The sequence below is a fragment of the Arachis hypogaea genome, chromosome 14, assembly GCF_003086295.3.
Source record: "Arachis hypogaea cultivar Tifrunner chromosome 14, arahy.Tifrunner.gnm2.J5K5, whole genome shotgun sequence".
In the NCBI taxonomy this organism is placed as follows: Eukaryota; Viridiplantae; Streptophyta; class Magnoliopsida; order Fabales; family Fabaceae; genus Arachis; species Arachis hypogaea.
In genome coordinates this window covers 77,423,323-77,439,815 of record NC_092049.1, presented here as the reverse complement: position 1 = coordinate 77,439,815, position 16,493 = coordinate 77,423,323, and the positions used below count along the sequence as shown (strand labels likewise).

At 38.1% G+C, this 16,493-nt stretch overlaps 1 non-coding gene across 1 annotated transcript; it reads right to left on the bottom strand.

Annotated features, from left to right (window-relative positions):
- Positions 1–6,089: 6,089 nt before the first annotated feature.
- On the bottom strand, positions 6,090–6,197 carry LOC112746439 (small nucleolar RNA R71). The gene has a single exon (XR_003174324.1). It is a non-coding gene; the product is annotated as a small nucleolar RNA R71 (small nucleolar RNA).
- Positions 6,198–16,493: the final 10,296 nt, after the last annotated feature.

Genomic DNA, 16,493 nt, shown 5'->3' with positions numbered 1-16,493 from the left:
TTTCAGATATTTTCTGGCTGAAATGGAGGGACCTGAGCAAAAATTTAATTCAGAGGTTGAAAAAGGACTACAGATGCTGTTGGATTCTGACCTCCCTGCACTCAAAGTGGATTTTATGGATCTACAAAAGCCCAATTGGAGAGCTCTTAATTGTGTTGGAAAGTAGACATCCTGGACTTTCTAAAAATATATAATAGTCTATACTTGGCCCGAGTTTTGATACCGCAAACTGGCGTTTAAACGCCAACTTTCTACCCTTTTCTAGCGTTAAACGCCAGAACTGGCATAAAAGCTGGAGTTAAACGCCCAAACTGGCACAAAAGCTGGCGTTTAACTCCAAGAAAGGTCTCTACATGTGAAAGCTTCAATGCTCAGCCCAAGCACACACCAAGTGGGCCCCGAAAGTGGATTTCTGCACTATCTATCTTAGCTTACTCATTTTCTGTAAACCTAGGTTACTGGTTCATTATAAAAACCACATTTAGTGATTCATTTTGTACCTCATAACATTTTACATTAGAATTTGTATTTTCTATGGCATGAGTCTCTAAACTCCATGGTTGGGGGTGAGGAGCTCTGCTGTGTTTTGATGGATTAATGCAATTACTACTGTTTTTCATTCAATCACGCTTGTTTCTATTCTAAGATATTCACTCGTTCTTCAACCTGATGAATGTGATGATCCGTGACAACTCATCATCATTCTCACCTATGAATGCGTGCCTGACAACCACCTCCGTTCTATCTGCAATAGCTTGAGTGCATATCTCTTGGGTTTCTAATCTAAGATTAGAACCTTCGTGGTATAGGTTAGAATTATTGGCGGCTATTCTTGAGATCCCGAAAGTCTAAACCTTGTTTGTGGTATTCTGAGTAGGATCTAGGATGGGATGACTGTGACGAGCTTCAAACTCGCAAGTACTGGGTGATGAGCGGATAATTTATACGCTTTTTGGCATTGTTTTTACATAGTTTTTAGTGTGATTTAATTAGTTTTTAATATATTTTTATTAGTTTTTAAATAAAAATCACATTTATGGACTTTACTATGATTTTGTGTGTTTTCCTGTGATCTCAGGTATTTTCTGACTGAAATTGAAGGACTTGAGTAAAAATCTGATTCAGAGGCTGAAGAAGGACTGCAGATGCTGTTGGATTCTGACCTCCTTGCACTCAAAGTGGATTTTCTGGAGCTACAGGAACCCAAATGGCACGCTCTTAATTGCGTTAGAAAGTAGACATCCAGAGCTTTCCAGCAATATATAATAGTCCATACTTTGCATGAGTTTAGATGACGCAAACTGGCGTTCAACGCCAGCTTTCTGCCCTATTCTGGAGTTAAACGCCAGAAACAGGTTGCAAATCAGAGTTAAATGCCAGAAACAGGTTATAACCTAGCGTTTAACTCCAAGGAAGACCTCTACATGTGGAAGCTTCAATGCTCAGCCCAAGCACACACCAAGTGGGCCCCGAAGTAGATTTCTGCATCATTTACTTATTTCTGTAAACCTTAGTAACTAGTTTAGTATAAATAGGACTTTTTACTATTGTATTTACATCTCTGGAACACATTATGTAACTTTTTTGTTCTGAGACCTCCATGGGAGGCTGGCCACTCGGCCATGTCTACCCTATTTTCATTTATGTATTTTCAACGGTAGAGTTTCTATACGCCATAGATTAAGGTGTGGAGCTCTGCTGTTCCTCATGAATTAATGCAAAGTACTATTGTTTTTCTATTCAACTCAAGCCTATTTCTTCTCTAAGATATTCATTCGCACACAAGAACATGATGAATGTGATGATTATGTGACGCTCATCACCATTCTCACTTATGAACGCGTGCCTGACAAACACTTCCGTTCTACATGAAAGCAAGCTTGAATGCATATCTCTTAGCCTCCTGATTGTGAGATCAGAGTCTTCGTGGTTGATGAGCAGATAATTTATACGCTTTTTGGCATTGTTTTTAGTATGATTTTAGTAGGATCTAGTTACTTTTAGGGATTTTTTTATTAGTTTTTATGTTAAATTCACATTTCTGGACTTTACTATGAGTTTGTGTATTTTTCTGTGATTTCAGATATTTTCTGGCTTAAATTGAGGGACTTGAGCAAAAATCAGATTCAGAGGTAGAAGAAGGACTGCTGATGCTGTTGGATTCTGACCTTCCTGCACTCAAATTGGATTTTCTGGAGATACAAAACTTAAAATGGCGCGCTTCCAATTGCGTTGGAAAGTAGACATCCAGGGCTTTCCAGCAATATATAATAGTCCATACTTTGGCCGAGTTTAGATGATGCAAAAGGGTGTTGAACGCCAGTTCTATGCTGCAGTCTGGAGTTAAACGCCAGAAACACGTCACAAGCCATAGTTGAACACCAGAAACATGATACAAACTGGCGTTCAACTCCAAGAATGACCTCTCCACGTGTAAACTTCAAGCTCAGCCCAAGCACACTCCAAGTGGGCCCCGGAAGTGGATTTATGCATCAATTACTTACTTTTGTAAACCCTAGTAACTAGTTTAGTATAAATATTGTATTAGACATCTTATGATTTTTAGTTCATCTTTGGATCATATTGATCACGTTTGGGGGCAGGCCATTCGGCCATGCCTGAACCTTTCACTTATGTATTTTCAACGGTAGAGTTTCTACACTCCATAGATTAAGGTGTGGAGCTCTGCTGTTCCTCATGAATTAATGCAAAGTACTACTGTTTTTCTATTCAATTCAACTTATTCCGCTTCTAAGATATTCATTCGCACTTCAACATGAATGTGATGAACGTGACAATCATCATCATTCCCTATGAATGCGTGCCTGACAACCACTTCCGTTCTACCTTAGATTGAATGAGTATCTCTTGGATCTCTTAATCAGAATCTTCGTGGTATAAGCTAGATTGATGGCGGCATTCATGAGAATCCGGAAAGTCTAAACCTTGTCTGTGGTATTCCGAGTAGGATTCAGGGATTGAATGACTGTGACGAGCTTCAAACTCGTGAGTGCTGGGCGTAGTGACAGCCGCAAAAGGATAGTAAATCCTATTCCAGTATGATCGAGAACCTCCAGATGATTAGCCATGCAGTGACAGTGCATCGGACCATTTTCACAGAGAGGATGGGATGTAGCCATTGACAACGGTGATGCCTCCAGATGATTAGCCATGCAGTGACAGCGCATCGGACCATTTTCACAGAGAGGATGAGATGTAGCCATTGACAACGGTGATGCCCTTACATAAAGCTTGCCATGGAAAGGAGTAAGACTGATTGGATGAAGACAGCAGAAAAGCAGAGGTTCAGAGGAACGAAAGCATCTCTATACGCTTATCTGAAATTCTAACCAATGAATTACATAAGTATTTCTATCTTTATTTTCTGTTTATTTATTATTATTATTCGAAAATACTATAACCATTTGATATCCGCCTGACTGAGATGTACAAGGTGACCATAGCTTGCTTCATAGCAACAATCTCCATGGGATCGACCCTTACTCACGTAAGGTTTTATTACTTGGACGACCCAGTGCACTTGCTGGTTAGTTGTGCGAAGTTGTGAAGTTATGTTTGGACCATGGTTCTGTGCATCCGTTTTTGGTGCCATTGCCAGGGAAAGAATGAACAAACAAATTTTACAACCTAATCTGAGTAACAATTTCGCATACCAAGTTTTTGGCGCCGTTGCCGGGGATTGTCTGAGTTTGGACAACTGACGGTTCATCTTGTTGCTCAGATTGAGTAATTTTCTTCTTATTTTATTTTCAAAAAAGTTTTCAAAAAAAAAAATTCTTTCAAAAATTTCTCATCTGTTTTCAAAAATTATTCTAAAATTTTTTAAGAATGAATTCTAGTGTTTCATGAAGCATGTTGAAGCCTGACTGGCTGTAAAGCCATGTCTAAATTCATTTGGACTGGGGCTTCCAACCCAACATTATCAAGAGCAAGCTTGTTGTTGCTAATCCACCTGCTGCTGTTCCTGATCCACCTGCTGCTGTTCCTGATCCACCTGATTTACATGCTAAAGCTTGACTGGCTATTAAGCCATGTCCTACCCTGAAATTGGAGCTTTAGACTAAGAGTGCAAGATTCCTGGAATTCATATTAAGAATTTTGGAATCCTTATTTTTCTTTTTCAAATAATTTTCAAAAAATCCAAAAAATTAGAAAATCATAAAATCAAAAATATTTTGTGTTTTTGGTATGAGTCTTGTGTCAATTGCATGTTTTAAATTTTGCATAAAATTTTCGAAAAAAAATCATGCATTCATGGTGTTCTTCATGATCTTCAAGTTGTTCTTGATGAATCTTCTTGTTTGATCTTCATGTTTTCTTGTTCTGTGTCTTTTCTTGTTTTTCATATGCATTCTTGCATCCATAGAGTCTAAACATGAAAGATTTCTAAGTTTGGTGTCTTGCATGTTTTCTTTGCATTTAAAATTTTCAAAAATAAGTCTTGATGTTCATCTTGACATTCAAAGTGTTCTTGGTGTTCATCTTGACATTCATAGTGTTCTTGCATGCATTCATTGTTTTGATCTAAAAATTCTCATGCATTGAGTCTTTCTCATGTTTTTCTCTCTCATCATTAAAATTCAAAAATAAAAAAATATCTTTCCCTTTTTCACTCATAAATTTTCGAAAATTTGAGTTGACTTTTTCAAAACTTTTTAAAATTTAGTTGTTTCTTATGAGTCAAATCAAAATTTCAATTTAAAAATTTTATCTTTTTCAAAATCTTTTTCAAAAATCATATCTTTTTCATTTTTCTTATTTATTTTCGAAAATTTCAAAAATATTTTTCAAAAATATTTTTCTTAATTTTATCTCATAATTTTCGAAAATATCATCAACAATTAATATTTTGATTCAAAAATTTCAAGTTTGTTACTTGCTTGTTAAGAAAGATTCAAACTTTAAGTTATAGAATCATATCTTGTGATTTCTTGTGAATCAAGTCATTAATTGTGATTTCAAAAGTCAAATCTTTTTCAAAACTAATTCAAATCATATCTTTCTATCATATCTTTTTTAAAATCTTATCTTTTTCAAAAATTTGATTTTCAAATATCTTTTCTAACTTCTTATCTTCTTATCTTTTCAAAATTGATTTTCAAATCTTTTTCAACTAACTAATTGACTTTTTGTTTGTTTATTATCTTTTTCAAAACTACCTAACTAACTCTCTCCCTCTAATTTTCGAAAAATCTCTTCCCTCTTTTTCAAAAATTCTTTTTAAATAACTAATTGTTTCAATTTTTTAATTTTAATTTGCTTTCATTCCTAATTTTCGAAAATCACTAACCCCTTTTCAAAATTTTATTTTCGAAAATCCTCTTTCTCTCTCATCTCCTTCTATTTATTTATTCATCTACTAACACTTCATCTCACCCAAATTCGAACCCCCTCTTCCATCTGTGTTTGAATTTTCTCTTCCTCCCTTCTTTACATTACATTCTTTTCTTCTTCTACTCACACAGGGGAACCTCTATACCTGGGTAAAAAGGATCCCTATTATTATTATTTTTCTGTTCCCTCTTTTTCATATGAGCAGGAGCAAGGACAAGAACATTCTTGTTGAAGCAGACCCTGAACCTGAAAGGACTCTGAAGAGGAAACTAAGAGAAGCTAAAATACAACAATCCAGAGATAAGCTTACAAAAATTTTCGAACAGGAAGAGAAGATGGCAGCCGAAAATAATAAAAATGCATGGAGGATGCTTGGTGACTTCACTGCACCTAATTCCAATTTACATGGAAGAAGCATCTCCATCCCTACCATTGGAGCAAACAACTTTGAGCTTAAACCTCAATTAGTTTCTCTGATGCAACAAAACTGCAAGTTTCATGGACTTCCATCTGAAGACCCTTTTCAGTTCTTAACTGAATTCTTGCAGCAGATATGTGATACTGTTAAGACTAATGGAGTAGATCCTGAAGTCTACAGGCTCATGCTTTTCCCTTTTGCTGTGAGAGATAGAGCTAGAATATGGTTGGACTCTCAACCTAAGGATAGCCTGAACTCTTGGGATAAGCTGGTCAAGGCTTTCTTAGCCAAGTTCTTTCCCCCTCAAAAGCTGAGTAAGCTTAGAGTGGATGTTCAAACCTTTAGACAGAAAGAAGGTGAATCCCTCTATGAAGCTTGGGAGAGATACAAGGAATTGACCAAAAAGTGTCCTTCTGACATGCTTTCAGAATGGACCATCCTGGATATATTCTATGATGGTCTGTCTGAATTAGCTAAGATGTCATTGGATACTTCTACAGGTGGATCCATTCACCTAAAGAAAATGCCTACAGAAGCTCAAGAACTCATTGACATGGTTGCTAATAACCAGTTTATGTACACTTCTGAGAGGAATCCTGTGAGTAATGGGACGCCTCAGAAGAAGGGAGTTCTTGAAATTGATACTCTGAATGCCATATTGGCCCAGAATAAAATATTGACTCAGCAAGTCAATATGATTTCTCAGAGTCTGAATGGAATGCAAGCTGCATCCAACAGTACTCAAGAGGCATCTTCTGAAAAAGAAGCTTATGATCCTGAAAATCCTGCAATAGCAGAGGTGAATTACATGGGTGAACCATATGGAAACACCTATAACCCCTCATGGAGAAATCACCCAAATTTCTCATGGAAGGATCAACAAAAGCCTCAACAAGGCTTTAATAATGGTGGAAGAAACAGGTTTAACAGTAGTAAACCTTTTCCATCATCTTCTCAGCAACAGACAGAGAACTCTGAACAAAATACCTCTAATTTAGCAAACATAGTCTCTGATCTGTCCAAGGCCACTGTAAGTTTCATGAATGAAACAAGGTCCTCAATTAGAAATTTGGAGGCACAAGTGGGCCAGCTGAGTAAGAAGATCACTGAAACTCCTCCTAGTGCTCTCCCAAGTAATACAGAAGAAAATCCAAAAGGAGAGTGCAAGGCCATTGAATTGACTATCATGGCCGAACCCACAAGAGAGGAGGAGGACGTGAATCCCAAGGAGGAAGACCTCCTGGGATGTCCAATGATCAACAAGGAGTTTCCCTCTGAGGAACCAAAGGAATCTGAGACTCATCTAGAGACCATAGAGATTCCATTGAACCTCCTTATGCCATTCATGAGCTCTGATGAGTATTCCTCTTCTGAAAAGAATAAGGATGTTACTGAAGAGCAAGTTGCCAAGTTCCTTGGTGCAATCATGAAGCTGAATGCCAATTTATTTGGTAATGAGACTTGGGGAGATGAACCTCCCCTGTTCACCAATGAACTAAATGCATTGGATCAACTGAGATTGCTTCAGAAGAAACAAGATCCTGGAAAGTTCCTAATACCTTGTACCATAGGCACCATGACCTTTGAGAAGGCTCTATGTGACCTTGGGTCAGGAATAAACCTCATGCCACTCTCTGTAATGGAGAAATTGGGAATCTTTGAGGTACAAGCTGCTAAAATCTCATTAGAGATGGCAGACAATTCCAGAAAACAGGCTTATGGACAAGTAGAGGACATGTTAGTAAAGGTTGAAGGCCTTTACATCCCTGCTGATTTCATAATCCTTGATACTAGGAAGGATGAGGATGAATCCATCATCCTTGGAAGACCGTTCCTAGCCACAGCAAGAGCTGTGATTGATGTTAACAGAGGTGAACTAGTCCTTCAATTGAATGAGGACTCCCTTGAGTTTAAAACTCAAGGACATCCTTTTGTAAACATGGAAAAGAGGCACAGTAAGCTTCTCTCAAAACAGAGTCAACCAGAGCCCCCACAGTCAAACTCTAAGTTTGGTGTTGGGAGGCCACAACCAAACTCTAAGTTTAGTGTTGAACTCCCATATCCAAACTCTAAGTTTGGTGTTGGGGAGTCTCAACAATGCTCTGAATATCTGTGAGGCTCCATGAGAGCCCACTGTCAAGCTATTGACATTAAAGAAGCGCTTGTTAGGAGGCAGCCCAATTTTTATTTATCTTAATCTATTTTTATTTTTATTGTTTTTTCATGTTTTATTAGGTTAATGATCAGGTGGAGTCACAAAATAAATAGAAAACTCAAAAACAGAATAAAAAATAGCAGAAAAAAATCACACCCTGGAGGAAGGGCTTACTGGCATTTAAACGCCAGTAAGGAGCATCTGGCTGGCGTTCAACGCCAGAACAGAGCATGGATCTGGCATTGAATGCCAGAAATAAGCAGCATCCTGACGTTCAGACGCCAGAAATGCCCACTGAGGAAGAGCTGGCGCTGAACGCCAGAAACAAGCATCTGGGCGCTGAACGCCCAGAACAAGCATCAATTCGGCGTTTAAACGCCAGAATTGCATGCAAAGGCATTTTACATGCCTAATTGGTGCAGGGATGCAATTCCTTGACACCTCAGGATCTGTGGACTCCACAGGATCATATCAGCATCTGTGGACCCTACAGGATCCCCACCTACCACCACTCATTCTCTTCCCTCTTCTCAATGTTCATACTCTCTTCCCAATAAACACTCTTCCCCAAAACTCTTCACCAATCACCTCAATCTCTCTTCCCTATCACCACCTACCACCACTCACATCCATCCACTCTTCCCCATAAACCTACCTCATAAACTCCACCCACCTTCAAAATTCAAAATCAATTTCCCAGCCAAACCCACCCTATATGGCCGAACCTTAACCCCCCTCCCTTCCCTATATAAAGCCCTCCATTCTTCTTCATTTTCACACAACACAACCCTCTCTTCCCCTTCTTGGCCGAATACACCTCTCCCTCCTCTCCTCCATATTTTCTTCTTCTTCTTCATCTATTCTTTCTTCTCTTGCTCGAGGGCGAGCAATATTCTAAGTTTGGTGTGGTAAAAGCATAAGCTTTTTGTTTTTCCATTACTATTGATGGCACCTAAGATCGGAGAATCCTCTAGAAAAGAGAAAGAAAAGATAAAAGCTTCCACCTCCGAGTCATGGGAGATGGAAAGATTCATCTCTAAAGCTCATCAAGACCACTTCTATGATGTTGTGGCCAAGAAGAAGGTAATCCCCGAGGTCCCATTCAAGCTCAAGAGAAATGAGTATCCGGAGATCCGACATGAAATCCAAAGAAGAGGTTGGGAAGTTCTAACAAACCCCATCCAACAAGTCGGCATCCTAATGGTTCAAGAGTTCTATGCCAATGCATGGATCACTAAGAACCATGATCAAAGTAAGAACCCGAACCTAAAGAATTATCTTACCATGATTCGGGGGAAATACTTAGATTTTAGTCCGGAAAATGTGAGGTTGGCGTTTGACTTGCCTATGATGCAAGGAGATGCACGCCCCTACACTAGAAGGGTCAACTTTGATCAAAGGTTGGACCAAGTCCTCATGGACATATGTGTGGAAGGAGCTCAATGGAAGATTGACTCAAAAGGCAAACCGGTTCAACTTAGAAGACTGGACCTCAAGCCTGTGGCTAGAGGATGGTTGGAGTTCATCCAACGCTCCATCATTCCCACTAGCAACCAATCTGAAGTTACTGTGGATCGAGCCATCATGATTCATAGCATCATGATTGGAGAGGCAGTAGAAGTTCATGAAGTCATCTCCCTTGAACTCTACAAAATAGCCGAAAAGCCCTCCCCCTTGGCAAGGCTAGCTTTCCCTCATCTTATTTGCCATCTATGTCACTCAGCTGGAGCTTTCATAGAAGGAGACATTCCCATTGAAGAAGAGAATCCCATCACTAAGAAAAGGATGGAGCAAAGAAGAGAGCCCACTCATGGAGCTCAAGAAACACGTGAGGAAGCTCATCATCAAGAAATCCCTGAGATACCTCAAGGGATGCACTTTCCTCCACAAAATTTTTGGGAGCAAATCAACACCTCCCTAGGAGAATTAAGTTCCAACATGGGACAATTAAGGGTGGAACATCAAGAGTACTCCATCATCCTTCATGAAATTAGAGAAGATCAAAGAGCAATGAGGGAGGAGCAACAAAGACAAGGAAGAGACATAGAAGAGCTCAAGCACATCATTGGTTCCTCAAGAAGGAAACGCCACCATCACTAAGGTGAACTCATTCCTTGTTCTTAAATTTTATGTTTTTCGTTTTCTTATGTTAAATGTTTATCTATGTTTGTGTCTTTATTACATGATCATTAGTGTCTAAGTGTCTATGCCTTAAAGTAGTGAATATGAATCCATCACCTCTCTTAAATGAAAAATGTTTTAATTACAAAAGAACAAGAAGTACATGGTTTCGAATTTATCCTTGAACTTAGTTTAATTATATTGATGTGGTGACAATACTTTTTGTTTTCTGAATGAATGCTTGAACAGTGCATATGTCTTTTGAAGTTGTTGTTTAGGAATGTTAAATATGTTGGCTCTTGAAAGAATGATGACAAGGAGACATGTTATTTGATAATCTGAAAAATCATAAAATTGATTCTTAAAGCAAGAAAAAGCAGTGAATACAAAAGCTTGCAGAAAAAAAAGAAGAAAAAAAATGGCGAAAAAAAAATAGAAAAAGAAAAAGCAAGCAGAAAAAGCCAAAAGCTCTTAAAACCAAAAGGCAAGAGCAAAAAGCCAATAACCCTTAAAACCAAAAGGCAAGGGTAAATAAAAAGGATCCCAAGGCTTTGAGCATCAGTGGATAGGAGGGCCTAAAGGAATAAAATCCCGGCCTAAGCGGCTAAACCAAGCTGTCCCTAACCATGTGCTTGTGGCGTGAAGGTGTCAAGTGAAAACTTGAGACTGAGCAGTTAAAGTCAAGGTCCAAAGCAAAAGAAGAGTGTGCTTAAGAACCCTGGACACCTCTAATTGGGGACTTTAGCAAAGCTGACTCACAATCTGAAAAGGTTCACCCAATTATGTATCTGTGGCATTTATGTATCCGGTGGTAATACTGGAAAACAAAGTGCTTAGGGCCACGGCCAAGACTCATAAAGTAGTTGTGTTCAAGAATCAACATACTGAACTAGGAGAATCAATAACACTATCTGAACTCTGATTTCCTATAGATGCCAATCATTCTGAACCTCAATGGATAAAGTGAGATGCCAAAACTATTCAAGAGGCAAAAAGCTACAAGTCCCGCTCATCTGATTGGAGCTATGTTTCATTGATAGTTTGGAATTTATAGTATATTCTCTTCTTTTTATCCTATTTGATTTTCAGTTGCTTGGGGACAAGCAATAATTTAAGTTTGGTGTTGTGATGAGCAGATAATTTATACGCTTTTTGGCATTGGTTTTAGTATGTTTTTAGTAGGATCTAGTTACTTTTAGGGATGTTTTTTATTAGTTTTTATGTTAAATTCACATTTCTCGACTTTACTATGAGTTTGTGTGTTTTTCTGTGATTTCAGGTATTTTCTGGCTGAAATTGAGGGACTTGAGCAAAAATCAGATTCAGAGGTAGAAGAAGGACTGCTGATGCTGTTGGATTCTGACCTCCCTGCACTCAAATTAGATTTTCTGGAGCTACAGAACTCAAAATGGCGAGCTTTCAATTGTGTTGGAAAGTAGACATCCAGGGCTTTCCAGCAAAAGGGCGTTGAACGCCAGTTCTATGCTGCAGTCTGGAGTTAAACGCCAGAAACACGTCACAAGCCAGAGTTGAACGCCAGAAACACGTTACAAACTGGCGTTCAACTCCAAGAATAACCTCTCCACGTGTAAACTTCAAGCTCAGCCCAAGCGCACTCCAAGTGGACTCCGGAAGTGGATTTATGCATCAATTACTTACTTCTGTAAACCCTAGTAACTAGTTTAGTATAAATAGGACTTTTTACTATTGTATTAGACATCTTATGATTTTTAGTTCATCTTTGGATCATATTGATCACGTTTGGGGGCAGGCCATTCGGCCATGCCTGAACCTTTCACTTATGTATTTTCAACGGTAGAGTTTCTACACTCCATAGATTAAGGTGTGGAGCTCTGCTGTTCCTCATGAATTAATGCAAAGTACTACTGTTTTTTTATTCAATTCAACTTATTCCGCTTCTAAGATATTCATTCGCACTTCAACATGAATGTGATGAACGTGACAATCATCATCATTCCATATGAACGCGTGCCTGACAACCATTTTCGTTCAACCTTAGATTGAATGAGTATCTCTTGGATCTCTTAATCAGAATCTTCGTAGTATAAGCTAGATTGATGGTGACCTTCATGAGAGTCCAGAAAGTCTAAACCTTGTCTTTGGTATTCCGAGTAGGATTCAGGGATTGAATGACTGTGACGAACTTCAAACTCGCGAGTGCTGGGCGTAGTGACAGCCGCAAAAGGATAGTAAATCCTATTCCAGTATGATCGAGAACCTCCAGATGATTAGCCATGCAGTGACAGCGCATCGGATCATTTTCACAGAGAGGATGGGATGTAGCCATTGACAACGGTGATGCCTCCATATGATTAGCCATGCAGTGACAGCGCATCGGACCATTTTCACAGAGAGGATGAGATGTAGCCATTGACAACGGTGATGCCCTTACATAAAGCATGCCATGGAAAGGAGTAAGACTGATTGGATGAAGACAGCAGGAAAGCAGAGGTTCAGAGGAACGAAAGCTTCTCTATACGCTTATCTGAAATTCTAACCAATGAATTACATAAGTCTTTCTATGTTTATTTTCTGTTTATTTATTATTATTATTCGAAAATACTATAACCATTTGATATCCGCCTGACTGAGATTTACAAGGTGACCATAGCTTGCTTCATACCAACAATCTCCGTGGGATCGACACTTACTCACGTAAGGTTTTATTACTTGGACGACCCAGTGTACTTGCTGGTTAGTTGTGCGAAGTTGTGAAGTTATGTTTGGACCATGGTTCTGTGCATCCATTTTTGGTGCCATTGCCAGGAAAAGAACGAACAAACAAATTTTACAACCTAATCTGAGTAACAATTTCGCATACCAGTGGTATAGGCTAGAATTATTGGTGGCCATTCTTGAGATCCGGAAATTCTAAACCTTGTCTGTGGTATTCCGAGTAGGATCTAGGATGGGATGGCTGTGACGAGCTTCAAACTCGCGAGTGCTGGGCGTAGTGACAGACGCAAAAGGATTACTGAATCCTATTCCAGTATGATCGAGAACCGACAAATGATTAGCCGTGCGGTGACAGTGCATTTTGGACCATTTTCTCTGAGAGGATGGGATATAGCCATTGACAACGGTGATGCCCTACATACAGCTTGCCATGGAAATGAGTATGAAGGATTGGATGAAGACAATAGGAAAGCAGAGGTTCAGAAGGAACAAAAGCATGTCCATATGCTTATCTGAAATTCTCACCAATGAATTACATAAGTATTTCTATCCTATTTTATATTTTAATTATATTTTAATTATCTTAAATCCCATAACCATTTGAATCGGCCTGACTGAGATTTACAAGGAGACCATAGCTTGCTTCAAACCGACAATCTCCGTGGGATCGACCCTTACTCACGTAAGGTTTATTACTTGGACGACCCAGTGCACTTGCTGGTTAGTTGTGCGAAGTTGTGACAAAGAACTAAGATTATGAACGTGCGTATTAAGTTTTAAGCGCCGTTACGAAGGAATGAACGATCACGATTTCGTGCACCACTGGGCGTAGTGACAGACGCAAAAGGATCAATGGATCCTATTCCAACATGAGTGAGAACTGACAGATGATTAGCCGTGCGGTGACAGTGGATTTGGACCATTTTCACTGAGAGGATGGATGGTAGCCGTTGACAACGGTGATCCACCAACATACAGCTTGCCATGGAAGGAGCCTTGCGTGCGTGAAGAAGAAGACAGTAGGAAAGCTGAGATTCAGAAGACAGAGCATCTCCAAAACCTCAACCTGTTCTCCATTACTGCATAACAACTATTATTTAATCTATGTTCTTTTACTTATTCTGATTAAAACTAAGAATCATTACTGATATCCTGACTAAGAATTACAAGATAACCATAGCTTGCTTCAAGCTGACAATCTCCGTGGGATCGACCCTTACTCACGTAAGGTATTACTTGGACTACCCAGTGCACTTGCTGGTTAGTTGTGCGGAATTACAAAAGTGTGATTGCAATTTCGTGCACCAAGTTTTTGGCGCCGTTGCCGGGGATTGTTCGAGTTTGGACAACTGACGGTTTATTTTGTTGCTTAGATTAGGAATTTTTTTTTTCTTTTTGGTTTAGAGTCTTCTATTATTGTTTTTGGTTAAAATTTTAAAATCCTTATTTTATTTTATTTTTCTAAATTATTTTCGAAAGTTTTCAAAACCAATAACTTCATAATTTAGTCTTCTGTTTGAGTTTAGTTTCATATTTTAAGTTTGGTGTCAATTGCATAAGTTTATTTTTCTTTCAATTTTTTTCGAATTATTAGTGCTCAGAGTATAAAAATTCTTAAGTTTGGTGTCCTTTGTGTTTCTGTTTTCTAAAAAAATATTTTTCAAAAGTTGCTCTCAGTGTTCATCTTGATATTCAAAGTTTACCTGTTTGTTTTCTTTGCTTTGATCTAAAAATTCTAAGTTTGGTGTCATTTTATTATTTTTCTCTTTCCTCATTAAATTCAAAAATATCTTTCATATTTATTTAAGTGAATTTTCGAAAATTTCATTTAAAAATTCAGATTTTTATTTTAGAAAATTTTTATTCTATCTTATCTTAGTTTTGAAATTTCAAAATTCAAAATCCCTTTCAAAAATCATATCCAAAGTTTTTCAAATCTTCCTAATTAAGTAATTATTTTAGTTTTTGAATTCATTTTTCCTTTTTCTTTTTTATTTTTGAATATTATATTTTAATTTCTAATTATTTTGTTTTATCTTATTTTTTTTATTCGGTTTGTTTTTAACTAAATAAAATAAAAATAAAATATATTTTATTTGCAATTCACATCAATTCCCTTTTCTCCATCATGGACCTAAGTGGAAATGAGCAGTCCAGAAAGACTCTGGGGTCATATGCTAACCCAATTACTGCTACATATAGGAGTAACATCTATATACCTCCCATCAAAGCAAGCAGTTTTGAGCTAAATCCTCAGCTCATTATCATGGTGCAGCAAAATTGCCAGTATTCTGGTCTTCCACAGGAAGAACCTACTGAGTTTCGGGCACAATTTTTTGATGCACGGAAACTTGTCTCTCAACAAATTTCCTTTCGGCAAGTATACCGAATTGTCGTCAAGTAAAAACTCACAATAGAGTGAGGTCGAATCCCACAGGGATTGATTGGTCAAGCAACTTTAATCAGAGGAATATTCTAGTTGAGCTACACAGAAATTGAGTTGATATTTGCAGAATCATAAATGGCGGGAAAGTAAATAACAGAAAGTGTAAAAGCTGGAAATAAAGAGCAAAATGTAAATGGCGAAAAGTAAATTACAGAATCTTAAATGGAGATTTGGGGAAATGAACATAAACGTAAATGGCAGAAAGTAAAAAGAATGGGTAAGATCAGAAGTGAGGGATTCATTGGGCTCAGGAGATGTTGTATTCACCAGATCAAGTTCATTCTCATCTCTTCCTCAATCAATGCATTCATTGATCTCTTTGGCAATCTTAAGTGATTGGATTCCAATTCTTTGGAAACCTAATCTCTCAAATCTTGATCAATAGCCAATTCCTTGGTCTAATTGCTCATGAGAAGAGATGAAGTATGGTCATTGATTATACTACATGTATTCCCAAATTAAAGTGTTGGTAGGATTATATGTCACCATATCCATCCAAACCCCAATTTGGTCCAACATGAGAAAGCATTTATAGCATGATCTCTTCATTCCTCTTCCAAGGTCCGAAGAGATCCAAGTATGAATAGCTTCTTTTCCAAGACAACTACCCAATAGGATGAAGATTGAAAGCTTTCTAGTAAAATTAATAGAAAATAAATAAGAAGAAGAATGAAAACTATTATTGATCCATCAAATTACAACAGGGCTCCCTAACTCAATGAAATGGGTTTAGTTGTTCATGGCTCTGGAAATGGAAAGCATAAATGAAAAGTACATTTCCCAAAATAAAACTAGAAGTTGCAGAGAAAGTAAAATATACAGAGTATAGTCCTCTCAAATCCAAAAGCTCCTTTACTAGTTCAAAACTACTCCTATATATACTACTCTTCTGATCTTCTAGTTGGCTTCTTCAAGTCTTGGATATGGGCCTTTGGATCTTTAGTTGAAGCAGTTACAATCTTCAGTGGGCTCAGCTCTGCTTGTAGAGAAAGTGTGAGTTAGGCATGGACGTTAGTTAGGACGTTAGTGGTGTTAACGTTAAGTGAAAGTGTGGGTTCGAGAACGTTAGTGACGATCACCTTTTTCACTAACGTTCCAAGCCAAAATTGATTCATGTTAACTTCAACGTTAGTGGCACCAACGTGACCACTAACCTTTTTTGCAAACGTTATTAGCATTCACCTTTTCCAATAACGTTGCTCATTGCCCCTTTTCCCACGTTAGAGTTCACGTTAGTATAGCTAACGTGACCTTTAACGTGGACTTGCCTATTCTTCGAGAGCGTTAGTGACACTTACCTT